The sequence below is a fragment of the Myotis davidii genome, unplaced genomic scaffold, assembly GCF_000327345.1.
Source record: "Myotis davidii unplaced genomic scaffold, ASM32734v1 scaffold62, whole genome shotgun sequence".
Classification (NCBI taxonomy): domain Eukaryota; kingdom Metazoa; phylum Chordata; class Mammalia; order Chiroptera; family Vespertilionidae; genus Myotis; species Myotis davidii.
Genome location: NW_006295180.1, coordinates 4,431,173 through 4,437,315, shown reverse-complemented (window position 1 = coordinate 4,437,315; position 6,143 = coordinate 4,431,173).

The following is a 6,143-nucleotide window of genomic DNA, read 5'->3' as shown; positions in this document are numbered from 1 at the left end:
GGCTGGGAAACAGGGGTGAAAGGTGACTTTTTACTGAACATACTGCAGCCATCTGAATGTATTATGTTAAAAGCAAAACAGGGGGAAATAGAGGTAGATGCTTGTCCATCAGTAGAATTCTTCACAAGTTCTCTTTGCTTGTTCTTTAGGAGACATATTCTTTAGAAGTTGGCATTCCCATATAGTTTTTAAAATCTATTATTATTTAAATAAAACAATTATAAAAGCTAGCATTCATTGAATATTTATAGCTCCAGATTCCACTCTAAGTATATAATATTTAAATGAATAGTATATACGAAATACAGATATTTCCCATTTTATAGATGAGGAAACTGAAGATCAGTGAGGTTAAATAACTTGCCTAATGTTCTTATCTGGTAAAACAGCCAGACTTGGATTAGACCAGGTAGTTGCATAGCAGAGGTAAAGAGCAGAAAATATATAACCTACTGTAATCTGATTAGAGTTAACAGAGAGGTAGTATATACTTTTGAATTGCTTAGAGTGTGTCAATAGCTACACTCTGTTTAGGGGAGATTGGGATAATGGAGATTACCATAAAAATAAAAGCAGAACCAGCCCTTTCAAATTATAATGAACATAAACAAAGGAAAGGCAACACAAACTATACCAACTATTTTAGAAGCAACAAAAATAGAAAGAATAATATAGCCAATACTACATGCTTATTATATCAATAAATAGAAATAGTTTAAATTAAAATAGGAATTTAAAATTATATTACAAAGTAAAATTCAACATAAGAATTCCCTAAAACAAAATGATTCAGGAAAGTTGACAAAGATATACTCAGCAAATGCAAGCAAAAATAATGTTAATATATCTTCTAAAGTCATGACCTTAAAATTGGGCACCATTAAATTAAATTTTAAAAGAATTCTATAATACAAATTGACATTTTCAATTTGAAAAGTAAAATCGTAATTAAAATCTAACATATTTGATTATCTAGCCACTAAAAAATATAGTCAAAATTAATAAAGCCCAAACTATAAAAAAAGAGAAAGAAGCAGAAATATATTATCTGTAGACTGATCTTACTCAGTTTGTGTCAGACTGCATTATTTGTTCAAATTATTTGTTGGTTCCACCTACTCGCCTTTGCCATTCTCCCCAGTAGACCAAATATACTGCCTTATTTTATTCAGTTTGGGTTTGACCTTTCTGCTTTGACCAAATAAATGTGAGCATAAGTGACATGGACCCTACTGGAGCATAAACTTAAAATGCACCTGCCTCTGTACCTGCCTCTCTTCTTCCTGACAGAACTGGGTTCTAGGTGGGTCATAATGTATTTGTTTTTAGACTTGGGGTAACACACCAGGAGCTACATTGTAAGGGGGTGATAGCTGGGAGAACTTGGCAGGTAGGTGGTTTGAATGCATTGATGGAGGGAGCGGGAGCGAACAAGAATGAAGTAGAAAATGGAGCTAGAGGCACATGTCCTGCCTCTGGATGACTGTGGGTGGAGGTGCTATCCCACTGCCATTACAAAGCAGCTCCCCTTCCTTGTCTGGGCAGGGCTGGATCCCTCCCAAGCCTCATATCGTTAGCCTGGTACCCTAGGTGTTAACTGAGGAGACTAAACAGAACACATCTTTATATTTCCTAGTCCCAGAAATTTAAGTTTTTCAAATAGTCTAGGTGGGCAATTTGGAATGCTTCTAATTCTGATGTCATTTTGCAAAATCGTTTTTTAGAGTGAGAGCTTTCACAGCAGGAAAATCCTCTTTACCTTGTTCCTCCGATTTACTGTGGTGGAAATGTCTCTTGACACTAATAGGTGTTCTGAGAAGCATTTCAACATGTAAGTTTCAGCGCAGTACACAGTTTGGAATGGTATGCATGGCTTTCTTCCTCTTACTTCTGTCATTCTGTTACAGGATTCCAGGGCAGGAGGAAAAGAGAAACTGAGACAGGAAAGTTAAAACAAGGGCAAACTGTGTGGGCAATTTGAGGCCAGCTTGTAACTAGCAAGCCATTATCTTCCCAGCCAAGGACATGAGAACAAATGGTTAAAAAACCTCTCTAGTGTGAGAATGCAGAAAGGGAAGGGGGAAAAGGGAAAGGAAAAAAGGGCAGTTTTACTTCCTAAGCAGAGAAGCCAGCAGTCTTAAGACTTGGTATGATAAAGTTGCCAGGTGCTTATGAATTCTAGGAAGGCCACAACAAAGTAAAAAAAAAAAAAAGGAGAGGGAATGGGACTTTGAGAATTAATCTGTACCAAAATATTCAGTAAATGAATTTTGAAACCTATAGACCATGGGTATACAACACCTCGGACCCGCACCCAACCTGCTTTTCAGATTAGCTAAGAGCCTGTTTGTGCTTCGTAAACCAAATGTATAGGTTTGCCTGCTTGCTTTGCTTTTGCAATAAAGGTGCATGCTTTAATTAATTGACTTTTCACAACGCAGTCAAGGTCTCTCACTTAAATTCATCTATATGCAAAGACTAGGATCTAGGTTGGGAACAGCCCTCTCCCACTGACTGAGGGGGCTGTCCACTAGCACCTCTCTGGTGATGGTGAGAGGTGCCTCTAACACAGGGGTGGGCAAACTTTTTGACTCAAGGGCCACAATGGGTTCTTAAACTGGACCGGAAGGCCGGAACAAAAGCATGGATGGAGTGTTTGTGTGAACTAATATAAATTCAAAGTAAACCTCATTAGATAAAAGGGTACGGTCTTTTATTTCAATAGTTTTATTCATTTCAAATGGGCCGGACCCGGCCCGAGGGCCGTAGTTTGCCCACGGCTGCAACAATTCTTATATAGTACCGTACAGCAGGAAAGATAATAAAGTGGAGAAAAAATGTCTTTAATAACATTTTCTCTAAGGATCAATAACATTGTGTTGCCTAACTGATTTTAAAAGCTTTATTCTGGGCTCTATCTGGACATTTAATAGGATGGATAAGACTTATGAGTGCTCCCTCACTAGTGTGTAAGAAATAAACCAGGAACTGTTCATAAATTGTTTATTTTATACTGAAGGGTACAGGGTGAAAGAGACCTTTAGGATTCATTTGGGGTATTCCCTGATTTCTGGAAGGAATGTGACTTGATTGTTGTATTAACTCAGTATCTAAAATCTGCAAGGAAAGAAATTACACAATGTTTATTTGCATTAACTCACTTTTGTGTTTTATAACTCTGCTCTGGCTGTTGGAAAATGTTCAATTCCCTTAAGAGCACAGGCTTCCAACACAGTGGGCATCATTAGCCTTATTAAGGCAAATATAAGTTAAATGCAATGAATTAGCCTAGAGAGTAGAGAACTTATTAATATTCAAACCCTATAGATAATGCCTAGCATAGAACATTATAAGTAATAGATGCCAAATAAATATGTATTAAATTGAATGAAACTGAAAAGCAGGGGGAAGGTTGTTGGGTTATCAAAGTGCATTATGGACTAGAGCAGTGCTTTTCAACTGTTGTGCTGCCAGAATTTTTAAAACATGCAATCCCAGACTATTTTAGTCAGGGGCACTGACCTCCTCCCCTTAAATTGTCCAAAAAAAAAAAAAAAAGCCAACAGCTAACACAACAGTGGCCATCTGGTGTGAATGAATCAAAATAATACCTAGTGTGTTGTTGTTTTTTGTCAGATTGGTAACAAATATATTTTGGGGTATGCTGCAGAATTTTAGTAATTAGTTTATGTGTGCCATGAGGTGAAAAAGGTTGATAGCTGCTGGACCAGAGGCTTCATTGCTGTGTCCTACTTTCTCATTTCTGAAATCAACACTTAAATTACATTTAAAAAATTATGTGAAACAAGAAAAATGCTGACTTTCTCTGATGTTCATTCAATTATTCATTCAGCTAGTATTTATTGAACATCATGTGCTAGGCACTGTCCCAGGTTCTGAATATTTTATTTTTATTTTTTAATTGAATTTATTCAGGTGACATTGGTTCACAAAACCATACCGGTTTCAAGTGCACAACTCAATAAAACATCATTTGCACACTGCATCGTGTCCCCATTGCGCCAAGCAAAGTCTCTTTCAGTCCCCATTTCCCCGCCTTTGCCCACCTCCACACACCCCACCCTCCTTTCCCTCTGGCTAGCACCACACTGTTTTCTGTGTCTATGTGTTATGTATACACGTGTTTTTCTAATGCCTTCACCTTCTTTCATCCAGTCCCCCCATCCTGCTTCCCCTCTGACATCTGTCAGTCTGTATCCATGCCTCTGCTTCTATTTTGGTCATCAGTTTATTTTGTTCATTAGATTTAACATCTGAGTGAGATCATATGGTATTTATCTTTTGCTGACTGGCTTATTTCACATAGCATAATAATCTCTAGATCCATCCATGCTGTCACAAAGGGTAAGATTTCCTTCTTCTATATGGCCAAGTAGGATTCCATTGTGTAAATGTATCACAGTTTTCTTATCCCCTCATCTACTGATGGGCACTTGGGCTAGTTCCAGATCTTGGCTATTGTAAATACCACTGCAATGAGCATGAATGCTATGTTTTAAACAATAGTGTATAATACTGAGAATCCCAATTGATTCTAAACCAACTAAAAGTTCCTGATGTGAGAGTTTAATGAGCTGTTGCTCAGAGTTTGCTATGAACACTTCACTGAATGTGGTTGCCTGATTTTTTTAAATACCACTAATCATATAATGTCGATTCTCTTAATACCACCATTACAAAACCTGCACCTCCCCATCCAGAATCTTAAAGCTATGGAGTAATAGTGAAGAAACACAGTGTGGTTGGTAGAAAGAATTAATAGACTGGGAATTCACAAATTAGCCTCTGAAGTGGTGTTACCTCTGTCAAGAAACTGAATTCTGCAGAATCAGTTTCCTTAGCTATTTAATAAGATGAATTAGAAAAATGCTAAGGCCAATTTTAAGTCTGATATTCTATAATCTTTAATTAATTAAGATCCAGATAATTCTAAATACTGGGAGGAAGATAAACTCTACATTATTTGTTTGGGGCCAATTCCTATTAGTGATACAACAACCCCCCCCCTTTTTTTTTGTATTGTGACACCAATACATCTACTATATACATAAACCTGTATGTATAATTATTACTTTAAAAGTGGTCACCAAAGTACCATTGTACTCAACCCTACAGGTTTTGCCGAGTATACTTGCTTTTGCTACCGCATGAACTTCCCTTCCCTTTGTACATTTTCTTTACAGACAGCAGAGCCATTGAAAAGGATGGAGTTGGGAATGGCAGTGGCTAGTGCATATTTATGTTATGGCCAAAACTTAATTTTTATTTTTCAAGTTAAAAGGCTTCAAACTTCAAGGAGTTTAGTTTGTCATAGTTGGAATTTAGATAGCTCCTCCGGCTAACGTTGGGCATGAAAAAAGGTAGCAAACAAGGGGAAGAACGTTTAAGCCCTAGGGGAGAAAAATAACGAAAGCTTTTAAAAAAAATTGCTTGTTTTTTACAATTCAAATAAAAAGAATACTGCAATGCAGAAAGAGCTAGATCAGGGAATGGCGCTGAATAGGACACCTTGGAGCCTTGTGTCTACAAGTATTTGGGAACCTGGAACCGCAGGAGGCCCAATTTCTTGCTTCCAGAAGGACTGGATGAATGAGAAAGGGAGTCTATTTCCGCTTTAGTAGCTTTAAAATATATTCTGCAGGTAGTGACCAATCCAACTCCCCTGACTCACAGAAAAAACACACACAAAACAACTCAATTAATAAATGTAAAATGTTGAGATATTGACGCCTTTCAAAAAAGGATGCACACATTTGTTATCAAAAGTATTTCATTAGGAGCCAAAGATCTGAACTATCACAGAATCCCTCTCAGGAAGTTCAGTACCGTTTGCTGCCCACGTCGTAGGTCAGGGTTGGTCTTCAGCACCAGCCGGCACCCCGCGCGCCCAGTGCGCCTCGGGTCAAGGGCTGCGGCTCCCAGGGCGCGCGCCCGGGCCTGAGGCGGGGAGTGCGGGGCGGGTCCTGGCAGCACCCAATCAGCAGCGGAGCCGGCGGTGGCGCTAGTGACGCAGCTGCGCTTCCCTCCGCCCCTCTGCGGGCCGCTCCCGGCGCTGTCGGCCTCGCGAGCTTCGCGCGGGGAGGGGAAGGAGGAGGACTCCGGGCCGGCCGGGTGTCCGAGGG